General features: G+C 38.4%; 1 long non-coding RNA gene across 1 annotated transcript in view; it reads right to left on the reverse strand.

The window, feature by feature from the left end:
* The window catches only part of LOC107836168 (uncharacterized), a 25,640-nt gene extending 18,166 nt beyond the window's left edge, over window positions 1-7,474 (reverse strand). Inside the window, exon 1 of the long non-coding RNA XR_001662025.1 lies at window positions 6,726-7,474. This is a non-coding gene — a long non-coding RNA (uncharacterized LOC107836168). The remainder of the gene's footprint in view (window positions 1-6,725) is intronic.
* Between the last annotated feature and the right edge of the window lie 15,446 nt (window positions 7,475-22,920).

The following is a 22,920-nucleotide window of genomic DNA, read 5'->3' on the forward strand; positions in this document are numbered from 1 at the left end:
AATTTAACCTCTTCTTTAGCCTTTTTTTGATTTGGATCTCTGTTATTTTAAACTTCTTAAATTTAGCTAACTGTAGCTAACGGGAAGCTTAGAGAAACAAGTATTCCTTTTTTGAAATTTCTTGACAAATGATACAAAGCTGCTGTACTGTAACTGCATGATATCTTGTCAAACCCAATTTTCAGAGAGGCTAAGAGAATCCCTGTACCTCAAATCATATTTATGCTCCAGGAAAGCAATAAGGTGATAACTAATAAGAAGTTTTCAAGTGTTCCGATCAACTTGAAAAGATGAAATGACAAAAATTGCAAAAAAATAAATAAAAAATTTTCAATAGCATCTCTGGAAAAAAAAAAAAAGACAAAAAAAGAAAAAAGAAGGAACCTCAACTTGATGTTACAACTAGATCCAGGTCATAACAAAAACAGGAGACCATGCTGTGGTTAAGATGCAGAGAAAGGATTATTTATTAACAAAAACTACAGTGGATTGTGAATGTCAGTGCGATATGCAAGTGCTTAGATGTGTTGCATGAATGCATACTGAAGTGTTGAGCTGAAAACACAAAGTCAAGCATTGAGGCCTGGCAGCAGAGCACCACATTCATCAGGAGGCAGAGTGAACGTCGAAGGTGGAGACGGTCAGGTTTAAATATTCTGTGCTCCGAATGAACAGATCAGCCACACATGTAAAGAGGAAGAGCACAAACAGACACCAGAAACACCTGCAGCCCAGCTCATAAGGCCCAGGGCTGCAACACTGGACTTCTCTCTCAGATTTCTCTCTGAGATTCTGCTTCTCCACAAAGGTAAAATACCAGGTGCCGCGGCCTTCTAAGTTCCAAAACCAAAACTTTCCAATAAAGGCCCTGGATGGTAACAGGTGGATTGGTTCTTGCACACACTTCCAACTTGACTGTTTGAAAAAAATACATATACTTTATTTCTTGAAAAAAAATATGGACAAAACAATTACTAAAAAATGTCCAATTTAATTGAAACAAAAGTTAGTAATCTGATGTTTCAAGTTCAAAAAGTAGTAAAAAAAAAAAAAAAAAAATTTACAACAACTTTCCTTGGTCACATCGAACATTTGCCAAACAAAAGCACACCCACCAAGCACCCAGTGTGTTCTTAATCACTTAAATTAATGGGAGGGTCTAAAGGTTGTCAATCTAAACAATTCCAAATATAAAAATTAATTACAGACTTAAGTATATTCTTACTGCCCAAAGAAAAACTACATTGATATAAAGTACAATTTACATAAATGGCCACAACACAACAGCTACTAAATTTGGAATGCATGTACCTTTTTGACCCTTTACTAATTTGCAAACAGAGGAAATTTGTTTTAAAGATGTTTTTCTTATTAAAATAAAGTCAATAAATCCTGGTTTTATAATTTATAGAATTTTTCCTGAACAATGAAGAAATGTTCCATCAATTAAGATGAGTAATGTTAGGTTTTATTACTATATGATCCCTTGAGTTCAGCCATAGTCTAAAAGTTTCAAAATGAAAACCCAAAGACTAAGAGTGGAATTAGCTGGAAATTCGTCAGAGCAAAATACTAAATAATTACCTATAAAAAAAAAAAAAAAAAAAAAAAGAAAAAAAAAATCAGCAGCCTTGCGATATTGTGACGATGTAAAGGTGGTACAAACAAACTGAGCAGAACTGGAAGAGAGAGGAGGTGGAGAAGAAGGGCAATAAAATGTGGTGTTTTTGGCAGCACAGTCTGAACCGTGTTGCAGCTAAGCTGAAAGCGAAACTGACATGACCCAGAGTGAAGCAGGTAAACAGGCCCAACCTGCTTTGCCTGGGGTGACCATCTGGTCCTGTCTCATGGCGCACCAGCCTGCAGGATTGACACACATGCACACACACACACGCACACACACACACACAGAGCAATACTCACAAATACACAGGTGTACCTGGTGTCCCCGCTCTGTTCGCCTCTGCTTTTTGCTTTCGTCTCTCAAAAGATGACATGCTTTGGCTTCAAGCAACGCGAAGCATCAGGTAAGGGAACAAGGAAAGCAAGCATATACACACAAACACACACGCATCCACGCAGACACCAGCAACATATGGCGACTAGGCACAGTGTTGTAGTCCTTAAGTGGTGTTAACTTGACCCAAGGCAAGAAAGACTGAGATGGGAAGAAGGGAAGACAAATGGATCAAGAGGGAAGGAGCTGGTTAAAACTGTGGCAAATTCATGTAACAGATACCTGCAGCCATCTCTGACACAAACACACACACACATTTTTTTTTTAAGCAAACCGACTTTCGTTTATTCTACAAAAAAAGCCTTCACAGTGTCGGGTTTTCATTTAAAACAACCTATCATCTTCACAAGTGTGCTCAAAAAAAAAAAAACTCTAATTAAAATTTATTCTGCCGCCATCAGCGACTTGTTCATTATGCAGAAACAAAGGCAGGCTCTTTGAATGAGAGCAGAAGAAAGGCTTTTCTGCTGTTACGTCTTTGGCCTTTGCCAGGGACATCATGTATTGTAATGTTTCACACAAGATAAAATATTCATAAAAATGAAGGGAGCAAAGTTCCAGCAAAGGCAGGGGGCAGCAAGGAAAGAAAGTGGGGATGTAGGGGAGGTGGTGTTAATGAATATGAGTAATCAAGTTTGCTATCTCCTCCTTTTTATTGAAAATCCTTTTTTTAAGTTAATTAGAAACTATTACTATTCTAATTGGCTGAGACTTCCTCGATCAGTTCAGTAGCACCATTATGGAGCGATTAAAGAAGACTCACCGAGACGGAGGCAGAAAAAAAGCTTAATCTATCAATCAATTAGGATCTTTAAGGAAAATGAGATTTGCTTTGTTATCATGGTTGATCTTGTCTTTGGTTCAGCTGCTATGCTTTAATTTTCATCCTTTCATTTTTTTTTAACACCATTAGCCAAATCTGTAAATCCTTCAATATTCACTTGAGTTGTGACTATTAAGGACTATTATGTTTCTTTGTATAAAGGAGCAATTCACCAGTTTATCTTGAACATGTTCTTATTTGAATGTCTTAAATTGCATAGTAAATTTTGTGAATTAACATTTTGTATTTCTGAGGAAAACATCTATGCTCTGATGCTCCTAGGCTTGTTAGTTAAAGCACCTGTCATAATATAATTCTAATCCATTCAAAGCAATGAAGAGTTTTTATAATCTAAAACAAACGAAGGCTCTTTGCCCAGTCAAGAGAGAAAGAAAAAATACAAGAGCAACAAAATGAGCATAGATGTTGCAGATGTTGTCACTGCATGTAGAAACTTCCAATTATATGCAAGGTTTACATAATCAAGTCATATAAGGTTCCTACTTTTCTCATCTGTGATCATTTCTGACCAGTCACAGGCCTGGAGGTACAAGTGGTCAGAAGGCCCTCGTTTTAAAACCCCATATCAAGTAATTGTTTAAGAACCATAACAACATATAACGGGGAAATCAAGCACAAAACGAATCAAAGGTACTGAAGAGGAGAAAGCGGCTAAAATGATAAATAGGGAGAGAAAAAAGAAAGGACACAAAGTGACTGCACAGAAACAGAGAAGCAACACAAGAAAGAGCATTTCATTCCACGTGCAAATCAAGCAAAACCCAAGAGATAAAACGAGCCCAAAATATCCAAAAGGCTTCAGAAACAGAACACAAAGGCATCGAGACACCCGGAGAAACTGCACATAAAATGCAATGAGAAGCAGAGGGTCGGCCTCAAAGGGACAGGCTGGGTTTGCTCAGAGATTCAAATCACACCTGGTGGGAGACTTTTGATTCACCAGGTTAATTCTCAACCTGCGAGTCTAAATCTGGCACATTTATATGACGGATTGAAATGTTCATGTACATTTATTTGCATTGTTCCTTTTAAATAAGTAAAGACACATCAAAATAAAGGGTTGTAATTTCTAAACGTTTTTTGATTAAGGATTTATTTTTCTCATAATATGTGCACAATGAGCCAATTTCAGTTGAAACAAGAAATAATTTTACTCGTTATTTTAATAGTTCCATATCTGATTTATTGAAATAATGGGCAAAACAGATCCAGTGTACCGGTACAGTTTCTCCTTCGTGTCAACGATGGAGCAGAATATCTTTTCTGCTTCTTCCTTAAGACAGAAAAGATATTCGGTAAAGGCAATGAAGTATTACACGGAGGTCAAAAAAGTATCAGATTAGAAGAAGTTGGTGATGAGTTTGTGTTCACTATCGGGTCAAACGTGGACTTAAGCTGAAGTGCGGCAACTTCCTCTTTTCATACACATTCAGAACAGATTGAGGGAGAGATAGAATTTAAAGGCAGAGGTGAGGGAAAGAATCACAATGATTTCAGCAGTAATTTCTCAGCCCAGTGGAATTACAGCAAGCTCGATCAGCGGCGGCAGCGGCAGAATCTGTAATTATCCCCTGGATTCAATAAATGCGAGAAGGAACAAAGAACGAGGAAAAACAGTTTACTGGTTGGTAAAGCGGTTCAGTGAATTGGCCCTACACTGGTACAGGATAAGACGGAAGATAATAGCTTCATCTGCTTTTTTCTTTTTTGTCTACCTGAAGAGCAACTTCACAGGGGTGCCACAGTGTTTGGAGGCAGAATCGATAACACTATCAAAGGGCAGAATCTCCACCTTAATGAAAGGAAAGAAAATACTGCAGGCAACAGGCACCGAAAGACCACGAGAGATCTCTGTGTATCAGCACGCCCAAGACTAAATATGAAATCAATTCATTACACCCGTTATTCCCTTCTCAAACACAGTCCGGTGCTGAGATAACAAATTTATCTCCCACCTCCTTTATTTTCCTACTTCTTTAAGTCTTTCTTTCTCTCTCTTTTTTTTCTCCCCCCAGCCTCCATCACAATTAATGAATTGAAGCAGTGGACACTTTCCAGTAACGGAAACAGCATAAATAGATTAAATTGCAGAGGAGATTATAATTTATCATTTCTTTATTAAAAAGTAATGCAGGCGAATTAACTTTGAATTAAATTCTATTTGCATGGCATTACAGGAATCATCTGTGTAAATGGCTTAAAATCCCAAATGGGACATTGCTCCCTCCAACTGTATAATTGTAGAGAAAGAAACTTTTTTTTCTCCATTGCTTTCTACAGGAAATTAATAAAATTCCAGAAAGTAGTCCGAAACTGCTTGAGCGGAGCGAGATGTGTGACTTTATTCACTTTGTCAAGGCGTTTCTTTACACTGTTCAAGAATTAACATGGAGTTTTATGTGAAGGTTCTAATAAAAAAGTTGTTTATTTTGTGGATTTGAAGTTTTACTGACTATATATGACTAATGTTATGACTAATATTTTGTAAATACTGCTGCTGTATGTAGCTATAAGTTTATTTCAATATTAGCATTTTTTAATCTTACACTAAAAATGAAATGGTAAAATTAGCATGACTTTACCGCATATTTTAAATTGTAAATTTTGTGTTGTGCAAAATTAACTACGCCAAAGCTGAATGCAACAGAACATAAAAGAGAAAGTATATTTTTATGAAAACGGTAAGTTGTTGATATGTTACTTTTTACTTTCTCCAAACATTTTGCATAAAAAGTATGTAAGATTTGTGGAATTTTGTCTGTTTGAAACATGTTTTCTCTCTGGATTAAAACATTTGCACGTCTACTTATAAGGGAAGCGACATTATTAGTGTGGTTGACCAAAACCCTGGCTAAGTGTTGAGAAGTAGGACTTTTAGTTCCTGCCATTGATAGTTAATGCACAACTGCCTAATACATTTTCCACAGCTGGTCAGAACTGGAACAGCAATCACAGCATCTTCCTCAATGCTGCCAGAATTTTTGTGTTTTGAAATATCTAGTTTGTCCAAGTTAAAGCTCTCAGAAATGAATTCTCCTCATGCATACCTCCTCACTCGTCTTTAGCTTATGAACCAACATTCTAACTAGAGATAACTGCCATTTCATAATAAAAATCTGCTCAAAATGACTTAAGATAGTTTTAATTACATTTTAAACGCTTCATAAATAATTTAAAACCTTCCAAGGTGTATACTGAGCACATGCTGAACCACTCCAACTGATGGTTTCTATTGCAGAGAAGCAGCATCTCTCCTCCAAGCTCCTCACAACCATACAGAAGATGTTATTTTGTTCCACTTTTCTCATGGATCTCACTCTTTGGTCAATATTCCTATTCCATCACCAAAGATGAGAGTTGGGACATGGATGGACCAGAAAAGTGAGAGGTAAATAAGATAAGGAGGTAATCTCACTTACCTCCTTATTGTCATGAGATGTGGTTTGTGGTGGTGAGGGAGAACGCTGATGACCCAGGTTGTGATGACGATGTTGAATTTAATAATGAATGTGGCTCAAAACAGTCCAGATCAGGCGGCACGGCAGAGACAATAGCACACAGCTAACTACCGGTAGCGACTGAAAAACTGAGGACTGAATAAGAGAGCTAACCAACACAGGACTTTACAGTAAGACTGTGATGGCAGGCTGGCAGACAGATGACAAATGACATACGACATTAGACATACTACGAGGATCCGATGAGGAACACAGCCAACAGGTGGGACTAAATACACAGGGAGGGTAATCAAAGAATGAGACACACCTGGGAAGCAATCAACAGGGAAGACGCAGAAACACTCAGGACAGAAACTGAACACAGAAAAACCTTAAAATAAATACACAGAAGCACGGATCATGATACTTATTTTTGAAGGGCTGAAGGAGTCTGGTGTTTCTCCAGCAGCCATTGGGCGAGAGGAGGCACACATCCTGTAAAGGTCTCCAGTGCATCACAGCGAAACACAGAACAAACAATCAGACACCCACCTGACTACAGAGTTCATCCAAAATAATTACTCTTTTGAGGATTTCTTGGTTTTATTTATGACTTCTTCATGTCTCAACATTTGTTGATAGTAAATTGGTCCAACATTTTTATTTATTTTTTTTGCCTTACTCCAGGAGTTTAAAAAAATCTCACCTTAACGTCAACATTTTCTCAACACCATTTTGACCCATGCCGGTGGTTCTCAGTCTCTAATAAATCTTGATGTGGCATGGCGTCCAGCATCATTAAGTTTTCTTGTGACACATTTTAATGAAATGGCTTAAAAGCAAGTGGGGAGTAAGAGACCAAGAAAGAGAAAGAAAAAAAAAACGAGGCAGACATTGATGAACAATTTGATTGGCACATGACTCGTGGGACATACCAAATGAGTGGAGGCCCACGGGACACGGTAGAGATCTGATTAGCTGGGCATGGTGAAAAATAGAGTGTACCACAACTAATTCAAGGCAGAGTGAAGAGAAATTGAAAAATTGCCCAAGCCTCATTCTCCTCATTGCAGTTTTTATTGAAATTCAATACATCTCAGCAAACGTCTCCTTGCCTTTCTGCCAATCTTTGTTTTTTTTTGTTTTTTGTTTTACAGTCGAAACAAACACACACACACACACACTGGATTTGGTTCATGAAATACACAAATTTGCCATTATAAATACACAGATCTGTGCACGCACGTGCACACACACACACACACACACACACACTGAGGGCTTTTATTTTCTCCAATGGAGTATGTTTTCAGTTCAATCATTACTCTTTGATACTGAGCCATTTTGCTCATGCTCAAGGCCATGTACTGAAGATGTGGAAGAGAAGAGTGGAGGGAAGGCGCGCGCACACACACACACACACACACACACACACACACACACAGAGCTTGAACATCCACTGACAGTGATTGGCTCCGATGTTTTTGGTGTTAAGGCGGTGGTGCAATATTCTCCAACACAGTGTCAGAGTAGAGCCCAGCTGTGGTGACTATTGATATGGCTGGCACAGACAGGGGCTCCCTGAGGCCACAGCAGGCTTCAGCTTTAGTTAAGTGCAGTCTAAACTGGCCAGAGCACAGCTAATGCATGACGAATGACAAGGTTCACTACAGTGTACATGCTGACTACTGTCAACACAGTTGCAGCATTGCCACTGTGGTGCTAGTGTGACTGTAATTTTTGTATTTAGTTTGAAGAAGCACAATAGGACTCAGCAGTCTGAGATTACAGGGGGATTCTGCCATGGAACCACATAAAGTGAACAATGACTGCAAGTTGGTGTTTATAAACAAGCAGATCTGGTTTACGCGACCGCCACTCACTGTTACATTCGAAAGACGATTTTTGCTTTTTGTAGAATTGTGTTCACCTTCCTTGTAATAAAGCCAATTTGAGAAAATTAAAACCTTTCCAAAGAATCCGATACAACCGTCATGTTGCGGAAACGCAACATATGAGGTGGAATAATTCACTTTAACCAAGAAAAAAATCTAGTGAAACAGATCTACGTAGATGATTCTGGAAACTAATATCTGCCAAGAGACAGAAGAAAAAAGTAACGGCGAAAGCACAACAAATTCTGATTAAAATCCTAAAACATGCTTCCAAATGCACAAAGTAGAAAGAAAAGCAAGAGAGGAAATATGTAATGTATGTAATTTATGTTTTAAACATTTAAAAACCCACCCTGAAAAAAAAAAAAAAAAAAAAAAAAAAACGAAACAGAAGTAAAACCGTTGTTAATTACTTCAGAAGATATTAAGGTGTGCTTTGTGAGAATATGTCCACTAGGGAATTTGTTCTGCAACTTCATAAAAGGTAACATATGAAACTGAAATCATTTTTTTTTCTAAATCTCCTTTACAATTCATTCCTTAGTGGTTAAGGTCAGGGAGACATATAATATGGAGGCTTTGTCAGAGAGACGTTGTGAACGTCAGCATTGTCCCGTTGAAAGACCCATTCATCAACATGCAGACAAAGGCCCTCAATCAAGAGAGAAGCCTGCTGCAACATCTTCAGATAGCCAGCTGCAGTTTGATGACCCCAGACAACCAGAAGCTTCATTGTTTCACTGAAGGACAAAAACCTCCCAGATCCTGATGGATCCTCCTCCTCTGTCTCCTGTCGAGTCTTCTTTCAGAATCATGGATTTTCTTGTTAATGAATAATACTTTCATACCTCTCCCTAATATCCCATGTTTTTTGCAGAGTTGAAGTGGTTTTTGGTTTGGAAGGACACGGGGGCAAGAGGCAGTAACAATTTACAATGGTTCCAATGTGAATTTTTCAAAATTAAATCCACTTTTTCCCTCGTTTTACCGAACCCGTTAAACCCTTTTTAAACTTTTTTTTTAAGGCTACCAATCTGCTGGGTATCTGAATGGCCACATAAACCCATTCAGTCACACACACAAGTGCATGCAAAATCCCCTCCTCAAGTGCATTTCCTCTCACAAGCACACACACCTACCCCCAGTGTCTTGTCCTTCCTGTCTTCTTCCCTTTTCTCTTTCATTCTCCCCTTCTCTCCTTGCATTTGTTGGAGATTGTTTGAACTCTCTGGCTCACTAAGATGGTGCTAAAACAGAATATAAATTAGCCTCCTCCATCTCCCCCAGATCTGTCTTAATGCTGCGGCTGCTTATGCACCCCAACCCCACCGTCAAACTAACCACCAACCCCTCCCCATGCATAAATAATAAAACAATACAAAAGGAGGAGAGGCCCGCTGTCGAGGCAGACATGAAAGAAGTGCCGAAGTCGGAGACAGAATGACAGAATCCCAAACTTCCTCAGAGAGCACGAGCCGGGTGTGGTGGGAGGCTGGGATGGGGCACAATGAAATAAAGCAAGTGCACATGTTTATGTATGTAGAGTGCATGTGTGTTTGCATCTCCACACTGTTTGTTCTCTGCGTCTTGCTCTTCCTTGGAAAGATATTTTTTTTACTGCTTTTTTTGTCTGTCTTTGTTTTCCTCTGACTTTGCTGAACTGTGTTGAGTATCAAGTGTCAAGCATATCAGGTCACTCTCTCTGTGCGCCCCCTTTTTAACATAAAGCTGCAGATCTGTAATGAATTAAGAGAAATCAGCAGTGAAAGCAACATGTTTATCTGTCTTATTTATCAATGATGCCTTTTATGATGCTCAAGGACAAAATCTCAAGGTGAAACGTTGAAGAAGAGTGTGTTGTCTTGAAGTGCCATCATCTGTGAATCGGGGCTCTGCAGTGCTAGCAAGAGTGCTTACATTTCTAATTTCTTTATCTGAAATGCAAACACAAGAAGTTCAAGTACTGGAAAAAATCTAAACATTCTGGAAAAAAAATGCCTGATCAAATGATCATCTGCGTCAAGGATGGAGAACAGATAATCAAACTAAGTCAGACGTCACTGAATGAGCTCTCAAAAAAACCTCCCATCACGTATCCCATTGTCTACATCCGTCTGATTGTTTGGTGAAGACGACAGCGGTACACCTTCAGTCCAGGACTGAGTCAAATGAGTAAGACAATAAAAATGCCTGCAGTACGATGAGCAGGAATCACAGAAGCAGTGCAGGGATTCTTTAAAAAGACTTTTCTTGATCTTCAGTTAGGAAAAAAAAGGTATTTTCATACTGCACCATATTTACAATCTACAAGGCCATCATTTTTTTGTTCTGCAAAAACTGAACAAATTCCTAGGACAGTACTTGGTAACAAGGCTTCCACCAATATGTATAAATACAAACGTACATTTCAGTACCTTTTCCCAATTTAGATGGTGAGAATTTTATTCAATGCCTTTGAGCATGGAGTGCTTTGAAGCAATGGCTGTTTTCAAGGAATTTTTATAGTTTCAGAAAAAATGAGGGACATTGATTAGTTCACACAACTTCACTTCACACAACTTTGAGTAAAGCAGACTTGATACGCACAACACAACCATACAGGCAAGCCTATGGACAAATCTTTTTAGCGTCGAAACCTTAACATTAATTCCACAGCCTTAAGATGACTGTAATTTGTACTTTTTTTGTTACCTCTCCATCCTCTCCACCCTCATTGCTCTCATATCTCCAATTCATTTAAGTCTGGATATGTGTTAAAGGGGATTTTGTTTTCCCAAGACATCAATCTGCATGAAGTACATGCCATCACTGGTTAAAAAAGGGAAATATTTTGCTTAGTGATGCTGTACTTTTCCCATGTTTTAGAACTTATTCGTTTATATTTTGTATGCAGAAAATAGGAGAAAAAAGTGGATTTTGTACGATACATCCCCTGTAAGGACTTAAGGTGAAACCATGAAGCACAGTGGGGTTTTTTCTGGTTCATTCTGTCTGATCCATCATTTTTACCACATTTAGATCTAAAACATTTGAGCTATAGAGCCCTTGTAATGAATACATCTTAACCTGTGATTTAGATGTCAATAAAATTACTAAACTCATGAAATGTTAACTTTTTTCGGGTTTCCTTGTATAAAAAATGTTAAAGTACACGTACGAAGTAATTGCCCCAAATATCAACCCTGAGGTGAGACAGGGATATATTAAACCTGTATTCAAGTTAGAAAAGAAAAAAAAAAAGATCCTTTTGCCAAAGCCAGTGAATAACTGTCAGTATTTCTCATTAGGAGCAATGATGAAGGTGCAAACGCCGTCCCAGTCAAATCTCTTTTACTACCTCTTCTGGACAGGCAGCTTAATGTGTCGTTATTTAGAATTAATGTAATTCACTGAGAGATCCGAGGTCCATTGTACCTTAGATGTGTATTCTCGTGTCTGGTCCCCTGAACAATGCTCTGTCATTTTAACAGAAGCTAATATGATTAAAGCACTCTGACAATAGATGGTGTAATTCATTTCATCATTAGGGATTGTGGACAGGGCCATGGGAGATGAGGGGGTAGATTACTGAGGCTGAATGCTAATTTGGGCTCAGTGGAGAAGGCCGACAGCCAAATGGACTTCAGATGAAAAGTATCATTTAGAGTCGAGTTGTCGGGAAAAGAAACCAAATTTCTGAAAGTGATCCATCACGCTATTTGAGGCAAGGGTGGAAATTCATCAATCATGAGATAGGAGGGAATTTATGAAGTGTAATAATTGCAATAATCCCCAGTGCGCTCCTGGTTAGGTTTGGATGAGGTGTCCAGTTCAATGGGAGATGATGCCAGGGTACAGAAGGATCAGTGTTTCTATTTCTAAAATACTCTATTTGCAGACAGTTTTGCTCTATTGCTGTGCTTAGGAACAGGACATTGGACCTTTAGCCTCTACTGAAGGTCTGGTTCTCATTAGCATCTAAGCAGAGCTAGACAGTGTCATCTGACAAGTCTTTCATCTTCAGGGAATGCCTGGCACTCTCTGCAAACACCCAGTCACTGGAGGGATACCACTTCACATGTTTGCCTATAAAGTTACATGCCTATTAGGCCACCGCAGAAGAAGTGTGTAACATCTACCGTCTGGACGATTATGAATAAGCCTCAAATAATATCAAATTTTGCAGCCCACACCAAGAAATTGGGTGTCAGCATGAGAACAAAAGTAAGCTTCAGCATGGTTGGCAAGTTAGGACCCAAATATGACAGAAATGCAACATAGGTGGAAACTTGCTGGTGCTGCATGCACTTTCTTAGCTGTAAAGTCCGTTTCTTTTTCAAATGGTGAATGTCAGACCCTGAAGGATTAAGTCTGCTGAACATTTTGTACATTTCTGTGTATTTTGTTCCAAAGTGCTTTAAAAAGGTTAAACTTATTCCTCAAACAGTGTTTGACTGCGTGGAAGCTAAAACGGTAAGACTTCTCTGATATATTTTGCAACATGACAGTGATCCCATGTAGAGTGGACTACATATAGGATGTAAAAAGTATGCCCAACCCTGTTGATTTGTGTCAGGGTATTTTTGTGATATAAAGTACATAGATTATACATTTCAAACATACTTAGAGTTTAATTCAACTGCAAAATAATTTGTGGGGAAAATATAAAAATATAACATGTTGCTGTAACCTAGTTGCATAGGTATGACAACTAAAACTTTAGATTTATTTTCAGCCTCCAGTCTGGTAGAGTTCACACCTGCCAACATTTATAGGACATTTGATGAACCTGAAAGAAACTCGACACTTGTGAGCCCAAGCATACATCTAAATGCTCAAAAGAATAAATTCACCTTAACAAATGTAATGTTTTGTAATGGCCTACTGAGAGTCCTGAGCTAAATCTGACAGAGAATCACCTGAAGAGAGTTTCAGACAAGAGATGCTGCCACAATCTGAAAAACTGTGAGGAACTCTCGACAAGAATTCTACTAAAAGTGAATGAATGTTAAAATTGAATATCAATCATCTGTTTTTCTTTTTTCTTTCTTTATTTTTTAAATCTAGGTTAAATCTGCAACAAGTCAGTTTTAAATGGTACAGAACACTATAAATTTAGGTCAACAGTCAAAATCATAATGTAAAAAAAGAATCTTTTACACCACTTGTATCATTTAAAAACAGGTAAACATAACAGAGTTACTTAAGACTTACATTAGAAGAAAACTGAAGAGCTGAAAAAAGAAATCATGGTCATTATGGTGATGCCAATGTTGATAGTAAAAAAAAAAAAAAAAAATCAAAAGACTCCCAAAAAATATTTAGAGATGGTAAACAAGTGCAGAAAAATTTCTCTCTAGATCATAAGTCTGCAGAACATGTGGGGAAACAATGGTATTGGGAACAGACAAATCCTCCACTTTTATCTCAAAGACGGTCGTGTCTATTAATAACTTTTATGTCTTCAGACATTATTGCACACCATTGCAACACCCAGGGTGATTTTTAATTGCCAGTGGCAATACATTTCTTTCAAGCTCTTAAGATTATCATATAACTTATCTACGGTGTTGGAAAGTTGCAGAAAAGTTTGTGTAATCTTTTGAAGTCCACATGTCTTGCAATGCTTCAATGTTGTGTTCTTTGCATGTTACCAGTCCTCACAGTTCAATACAAACTGTTCTCAAGAAATGTATGTATCTTTTTTTTTTTTTTGCATATAAATATAAAAGGAGAAGGGACCTTGACCTGGCAGAGTTTTGGTATTATGAATCTGCAATATACCAATCAGGCATAACATTATGACCTAGAAAACAGCCTGTTGTTAATCCAAACAAGTTTCACCTGGTGAGTTACTGAGAAAACTAACTTTTCAATAAAATACTGATTCATGGAGTTTGATAATATTATTGCTTAACAATATTATCAAATCTGCACACGCAATCTGCCACAGACTGAAAGGTTTATGATTTATGGAAACCAAACTGACTCATTAAAAATGACCATGTAACAAAGCAAAGTTTTGTAATAAAAGTCAGTTTATAAAAGTTGTATGTCGTACTTTATGTATTTACTGAAAAGGGAGTATTTATTGTTGCTGTATGTAAAACGAGGAAAAGTCTGTTTTATATTCAGTCTGCAATGATAAAAGCATCTCAGCAGGATGCATAAGCCCTGTCCTGGCATCCAGGCCCTGTGGTCTACTCTGCCACCCATCTCTCCCAAGACCAACTCTCATCCCTGCCCTACCTTTCTCTCCTTCCTTAAACCTCCACCCACTTCTTCCACCCACCCACCCCTCACATCTTTTCTTTGCTCCCCTCCTTACACCCTCAATTGGCTGTGGAAGATGGCTTCAGTGAGTCATCTTGGGACTGAGATCAAAGGCAAATTACAGCTGACGTCTATGCAAAATGTAATATGGAAACCCTCAAGCTACATCCTCACTATTGATTTTTCTCTTTTCTCTTCCATCCTCAGCTTGCCTGACTGTATCCCTTTCTCCTTCATTTCTCTGCTCGTTTTTATCCAAGCACAATGATATTCAGTGTGAAAATTGAAGTAAAAAGGCCCCAAACTCTTTTTCCAAAAAAAGCAGAAGCTGGAAAAAAGCGGGGGAGCAAGAGAACGATTTGTCCCCAGTTATGCCTGTTTGCATTTAACGTCCATTTTGTGATGTAAGTAGTCCTGTTACTTGTGTGGAGCGCCACTTAAGGCGAGGGTTCGGTGTCAAAGGGGGAGGAGTTGCAATATGTTACACCCAGGCTTTTCTCAAATTAAATAAACTCGACAGGCTGCGTCCCTCACAGCCAGTAGAGCCATATTTATTAAATATCTGGTTTTGGGGTTAAGATGTAACTGCGAGGCTAAATGGAGTTCTTCAACAGATTACTTGTTCTCTGAAGTCGCCGAGGCCCTGCAGGAAATTGAAATGAATTGAAGACATTTTCTGTGTAAAAAGGAGCCTGTGACTTTTTCTCTTCACTGCGAATTTGTTTAATAGTGCTGGAGTCATCTATTTCTGACCCGTCAACTTATTCTCTGACAGAGCAGCCATTTCAAATGGAAACACACACATAGGCAAACCCACTTCCACCTTAGCAGGATTCAGATCATAACTGAGCAATGTCTTCAATTTTGTTTCATAAAGACTGGGTACCAAACAATGAGTTGGAAACAAGAAACTGATTACATACTTTACCATCACATTATTTAAATACTATCTTTATGTCCCGGAGTACTGAGCCTTCACCAAGGGCTCAAAGACATGCAGAATTTGAATAAATGCTATAAACTGAACAAAGGTAGGGAAGTGCACAGAATGAAACTTCAAAAATAAAAACCCAAAAGAGAAAATTTACATTTAAAATCATAATAGTAATAATAATAATAAACAGTGGCATAAGCTGCATTCTAGTTCTTTTCTAAAGCGTCATTGATATTAGAGAAATGTTTCATCTGGATATTAGAGGGCCTTTTACCTTGATGATGTAGATCACTCCATTTCAGGCCTCAGGGCGTAGCTGGACCCAAAGCTTAGAGAATTATATATTATTAAAGGAACAATTCAAACAACGTTGTTTTTTTAATTGACACTCGGTTCCTTGATTCCTGTCTTTCCATATGTTGCGGCCAATTCGATATCCATGTTACCATTAAGAAGTCAAATCCTCACAAGTTGCAATGATCAAGCCAAGGAAATGACAAGGTGAAGTGAGGAAAAGTGGCCACAGAAAAAGAGAAGGTTTGTTGCTGGTAAAGTGCTATGGAGAGGGATAAGGGGGAGGGGACTGTGTCGAAACCGAGAATGAGAGATCAACAACGCCATAAATAACCTTGAGAGACATCACCTATCCTCCCGCAAGCAGCAGCTTGTCAGGGAAATGAATGGGTTGTCACTGTTGTCTTTGTGCCCATGGCTGAGGGCACTGAAGCTGGCAAAGCTGCACTCAGACGAACAGGAAAAAAGGCTTTCTTTCCCTTTCTAATGTCTGAGCACCTACGGTACTGAAGCTACAACTAACAAACACACAAACCTTCACACGCACAGTTCACAAACACTCTTTGAAAGCATGCATTCACTCCAGTAACATTGAAATGCCAAAGTAAGGAGGTGAGGAGCAGGGATGGAGGAAACGTCATACCAGCTCACTCCTCTCAAGCACTGATTTCTATTTCAACTCCAAATGCATTGATCTGCTAAATTACTGAACTATCTCTGTCTTAATCAACACAAGCCACAAAGTGTGTGTGTTTTTTGAGGACAAATAAATCAACCCTGGTATATAAGTTTTTCTTTTGTTTTTTTTTGGGCAAATTACAAATACAATTGTTCTCAAAATCGTCTTTACGCATAAAAAGTGTCCTTAATAAAAAAAAATAATAATAATAATTAAATCTATCAGTACAAATAAATGTATGATTTCCACTTTACTTTTCAAATTCTTCCCAAAAAGAGGAAAGGAAAACAGAATCCAGGTATCTGGATTCTATCTGGCACTGTTGATCGGTGTTTTTAGATACGTGTTTAGTATAACGGGGCCGTACTATAGAAAAAATGTTGAGATATCACCATGGTAATGAGCATTTAAATCTGTCTATCCGCAAAAATAACCGTGACAGTTTTGTTCTCTTCCACTGGCTGCCCCAGTAGGTGTCAGTGTATGATGTGACACATTACACTCCAATGAAATTTCTTAGAACTTCATAGATAATATGTTATTTTTATAGCACTTTTCTATGTACTCAAAGGTGCTTTACAAGTGTAAAACCACATAAAATCAAACAATGAAAATGAGCAGTTTTAAACATGAATGCAAACCTAAGACAATGTGATTGTCTAAAGTACATTATTAAACAGTAGTCTTTACCATTAGGCCAGAGATATTTTTAAATTATTTGATAAATCATATATTTACTTGCAAAACCGAACTATCGAGTAATTTAAAAACAACGAATCATTGAAAAATATTTACAATAAATAAAACATGATTTAAAAATGAACAAAAATGTTACATGAACTACCTGTAAGCAAACAAAGAGCATCTTTGTTTCAATTTGCATTAGAAACAGCAAAATCTACCATTAAGAAACCATTAAGCTTTTGTGCTGCTACTTGTTTCTATTGGACTTTTTCTTGAAGCATTTTGGATTTCTTACTCAAAGACGCTTGATCTCTGTAGGTCCAAGGCAAATTTAAATGTATGGCTTATGCCTTCATTACTCAAATATTTTGCCTCATGTAGACACAGCTACACAGCCATAAAAGCAAGGAAAACACACATTGCACACACACACACAAAGGCACACACGTTGCATGCACGGGTAATGTGATTTAACCTGCTTTGGCGAGCTCTGACGGGTACTCGACATGATTAAGAGCCAATATATTGCTGCATAAAGCCCAGCTAAAGATGTCTTTTTTTCCGAGCCGCTCTTATTTGCCTGCTCTTTAAGTCCCTCTTTGCATCCTCCTCTACGTGTCTTTTAAGCTCTTCTGAGGCTTCTCCGAGGGAGAACGTTACACACATCATTTTGAATCGCTCACTCAGAGGCAGAAGCGTATCAAATGTCAGTGAAATCAGGAGCGCTCTGGTAATCAGGTGTTTTTAAGGTCCTTTCTGAGAGCCAAAATGCTGAAAAGTTTAGCATGGGTTCATCTCTTCATGGGGGGGTTTTCTTTTTAAGTAAGTACCCCCCTTTCCATTTCCGTTAAGACCAGTCATTATGTGCTTGGAATCAGCTTGCTGCAGATGCTAAAGAAGTTTTTAGGCGGCCAGGTGAGAGCCAAGTGAGGGATTTTGTGAAAAAGTGGCAGAGGTGTGGTTCACCCGCAAGCTTCTTGACCCCCCCCCACTGTTTACATCTAAGTATGTGTGTCAGCAGAAAGTATTCCTGTCAACATGAAGCACAAACCCGCTTCATGTTCAGTCCTCTTAAGAGCCGCTGAGCTGTTCAGTATCCAAAACTTTCCCTCCAATCGCATCCCCTCCTTTCCTGCCGCCCCATTTGTCATTGCTTTCTTTCTCTCCGCCTCAACTTCTCTCCCTCTCTTTTCCATGTTGTCCCGCTGGCAGCTCGCGGTGAGGCAGGCATCATCTCGTATACATGGCGTGGTGCGTGATGTGGGACCACAGTAATGCAAGCATCTGCTCGCAGGGCTTTTGTGTTCAAAAGATTCAATTAAAAAATAATTACCAAAAGATTAGTGGTAGTCCGGTACGACTGTACTGTTTGAATAGATGTTTCCTTTTCATCTGCTGTAATAATAGGATGCTTTTTAATTAAAGAAAAGAAGAGGAAGCAGATGAAGAAAGAGAGGAGGAAGAAAAGGGAGAAAGGCGGACCCGCCTCAGTACACCCTGTCTGAAGACAAAGTTTGTTTGATGTGCAGCAAAATTAAATATTTTTTTTTGATCTAACAAATTAATTTTCACCCCAACTCCCTAGCCCTTCCTGTCCTTTCCTTTTCTCCCTCTTTTACTGGAGGAGATAAAGACAATTTAATTTAGATACAAATGCTGTGAAGAGCAGAGTGCGCACACAGTTACACACACTCTCAGCTGGTCAAGCCTGATTTAAATCCACTACTGGTAACTCAACGGCAGCCCAACTGTGAGGTCGAGAAAAACGCGGGCCTTATATCAACACTGATGGGCAGCACAGGGATGAACGGGCATTAAAGCCAAGTACGTCATTGTATTATTGTCTGAATAATTGAACATGTATGTTTTTTAATTTGTGCTTTAAGTGTGGTAGCAAAAAAAGTAGTCGATTATAGTAGAATCTTCTACTTGTGATGTGTGTAATGTTTAGAATGGCCTGTTTCCATTTACTAATTTATGACAAGAATACCTGTCGATTAAAATAAACTCTTGTCTTAATGCAAAAAGGTGGTGCCATAAAGTTTAGGGCTTCAAACTTTTGAAGAAGGTCATTTGGACCTGTCTGTGGTGTTCTTTAGGCTCTATGATGCTATTTGCTGATGAATTAATTCACTGAATGGCTCAGCATCAAATTGCATTGTAGTCCAGTTGTCATTGTACCAGCCATCCACACCTGTCAGGTCTTCTGGTCCTCAAATCTTTGTTTAGAGTTGCCTTTGATTAACTCATAATGGCATTTGACTAAATGTAATGTTTATGGCTTGCTTTACAATTTACTACTGGCTGTTGGTTATGGTGTGAAACACTTTAAACTCCCCTATGGTGCTGAAATGTGCTAAAAAAAATAACTTGGCTTGTATTTTACTTAGATTAAAATACACACACGTGGACTTTGGAAAAAAATTGTAGATTTAAAAAGTTTTGCTTAAGCATATTTCAAAGAACATACTTAAGATATCACAAAATGTCCACTTTGGGATATATATCGTAAATCTCAGGGTTCCCTAAACTACTCTTCTTAAACCTGTTAAAATTCCTTATTGGGGGTCCTGAGGGCCACTGTGCTGCAACTCTTAAATGCGCCTCTGCTTCAACTCACTCACTCAACTGAGTCAAAAAATAATCAGGCTGTTAGCAGAACTAAGGAGAACCCTACTGCACACAGTGGAGGTCATTCAATTATCTGATTTAGGTGTATTGGACCTGAGACACGCCTAAAAGCTGTCTGGCTCTGGTCTATGGTGTAGTCATCAAATCCAAAGACATTTCAACACATTTTTTTAGGAATACTCACTGTCATAGGAAAGTCATAAAAAAGGTTTTGTCCTTTAAAGTGAAAGTTCCCTAAAAGGAGAGTTTGGTCTTTAGAAAATCTCCTAAAAATCTTACACAGGTACTTTTAGCACCTCAAAACATTAACAGATTTTATTTTTCTTGATTAACAAAGCCATGAAAATAAAATTATTCCAGCATAGTACTTCAGAGTTATTTAACAAACATGTTTTAATCATTCATTTGCCATGTACGTTTTTTTTCAGTTTCTGGAAATAAGTTTTTTGGTTGTTTTCTGGGTTTTATGCAAGTCAAAGAAGGTACTGATTGAAGTAGTAAATAGTAATAGAAGACAGAAAACAGTCCGTCTTGCTTCAAATGGTCATGAATTCATATTAATAGTCCCTTTATTCTTTGCTATTTGGTGATTTAACTTATCTCACACAAAATGTTCTCTTATTTAGACAAAACTGTATTAATTTTAATTTCCCTTGTGAGTTTTTTTTTATGTTGTGCTTTATTTTAGTTGTCTAAAAAGAATCCTTAACTCTTAATCTTTTTCCATCAATGTGACAGCAGGTCAAAGAATCTTACTATTAACTTCATCTGATATTAGAAATCTCTTATATTAAAATGGATTAATTCAACAAAGCTATATGATATAAAAACACCAACCAAGAGGCAACAAAGGGTAGAAGGACGTCTTAAAGAGGGAGACTGCAGTGAGGCAGGTGAGAGAAGAGACTGGCTGAAAGAGATGTCATTGATTCGGGGTCCCGATGGCTTTGTTCCTGCCATGCTCTGCAGCACAGGGCCGACGGACCCTAAGTCAACGGGCAACAAATGGGCACACAGCGTTTCTCACGCTCACCGGCTTTGTGCTTACTCTGTCAGCCACGGCAAGACCTGTCAACTGCTGACCACTTCATCGGACCCCCAGAGAAACGGCGAGAACCATGGAGAAGAAGGCGGCAGACAGACGAGTCAAATGAAGGACCTCTTAGGTCCAGAGGGATCCTATCCAGCAAATTTCAATAGAGAGTCCTAGAAGATGGAGACTGTCTCGCCCTTTTAATTATTTATTTTTTTAATTTACTTCAAAATGAACTTGATAAGGTATGTCAAAGTTGTTCACATCGTTGCCTTGCAGGAATAAATTTTTGGGCTCCAGTCTCCGCCTGGAGTCTTTCTGCATGAATTCTACATGTTGTACCTGTGAATGTGTGGGTTCTCTCCAGGTACCCCCTTCTCCTATAGACTAAAAATATAACAGTTGGGTTCATTGATTTGTCTTGTGAATACTTTCCTAGAATTGTATTTTTAAAAAAAATCAATAGCAGTAAACATCTTTTAATGATTTCATTCGAAACAGGTCAACAATTAACAGAACAAAGTATTTTTATATAAACATGATGATTGTGATTAAAGATTATTTAAGCAGTTTACAAAAATAATCAACATATTTTCAGACTGATTTAAAAGAAAGAAAAATCAGGGTTATCTAATATACATACATCTCACAAAATGTACAGGCGACACTTGGCATCTCATTTTTTTTTCCTTCTGTTAGCACAGGGAGGAATAAAAGACGGGGGCGTGGGGGAGGAGTAGGAGCATAGAAAGATATTAATTAAGCAGGGATTGTGCATTGACTCTGTCTTGTGCATAATACAAAAGGTTAAGCAAATGCCAGGGCAACAGTGTTACTTCAAACAATGACTATTAGCTTTGGAATCAGTTGTGTGTCTGCTGAGGAAAGGAGTCTATTCAGACTCCTGATTGCTACTCAGCACGACGTCTGTAGAGAAGGCAGGGGGTGGTGGTTTCAGAGCTGGGGTGGGAGTCACTCTATTTCAGTCTGTCATTAAATTAGCTGAAGGTAGCAGAGGTTGAGAACACACAATTATTGGTGTGAGTAAGGCGATTGGGTGGAGAGGAATGACGCATAAACAAGATGGCAATAGAGAGAACGACGAAACAGTTGGCGGTCAGCATAAGCACGGTGACGAGGAGAGGAGGTAAGGGATACGTTTTCCTTATGATAAACTAAAACGTTTTGCCAAAGACAACCTGAAACACCCAGTTAGCTTTTGCGTCAGGTCACTTTGCCCCCTGGTGAGTTCTTACCCCTCCTTTGGTGCCCAGTTTCCCTTGGGCATTTTCTTGACGTTATACCTTAAGCTAATTATGAAAACTGTTTTGGTGAAAGTTTCTAGAAAAATTCTAATGTTTTAGTGTCTTGTTCATAATTGAGGGTAGGATGAGCAAGAGGACAAAGAAATGATGTCTCAAATACAAGTTGGTGAGTTGACCTTTGTTTATAGGAATGCGTAGCTTAAAGAAGGCTGTAAAGTCAAGATGGCTTGGAATAGAGCTCTGCTACAGCGAAAGGATTCAGTTCAGGCTTCTGATCAGGATGCCTCTCGACTGCCTCACTTTAGCTACATTCCTATGGGTGGAGTCCCAGAAGGAACCCAAAACCTGCTCCATATCCTTTCTGCCTACGTAATGCCTTGGGATGCCCACAAAACTGCTGGGGACAGGAATGTTTGGGCTTCCTTCCTTCCTGTTAACTTGGTCAAATGATCCTGGATAAGTGGAAGGGTAAAATAACCCTACAAAGAGTGTTGATTGCTATCACTAAAAAGGCAAATAAAGCCAAAAGAAAAGAAAAAAAGAATATCAATTTACAGTAGATCCCCAGTTCTCATAGGAGTTAGGTTAGGAACCACAACTGCCATGAATAGTTAAAGACATCTTCCAAAAATGCTTATATAACTGCTTATTTTCTAACCAAATATACCTTAATGTATAATAATATGCACAGTAGAAACTGTCTTAGCACAACTGCAGAACCTAATATCTACAGTCTTTCAGATTGTCGCTCTAAGAGTACAGCCAATCAGTATTGAGGAAAATAAATGGCACTCCTGAATTGGCTGCTTTGCCAATGTCAGACAGCAGCATGTCAAATAGCATTGCATCTATGTATTTCAGCTTCCAAAGCTGCATTTCCCTTCAAATATTTTAGATATGCTTTCTAAAAAAAATAGGCTAATTTTTAAAACCCAAACTGGGTTTCACAAAACAG

This window comes from Poecilia formosa, unplaced genomic scaffold (genome assembly GCF_000485575.1).
Source record: "Poecilia formosa unplaced genomic scaffold, Poecilia_formosa-5.1.2 Scaffold42, whole genome shotgun sequence".
NCBI classification, from domain to species: domain Eukaryota; kingdom Metazoa; phylum Chordata; class Actinopteri; order Cyprinodontiformes; family Poeciliidae; genus Poecilia; species Poecilia formosa.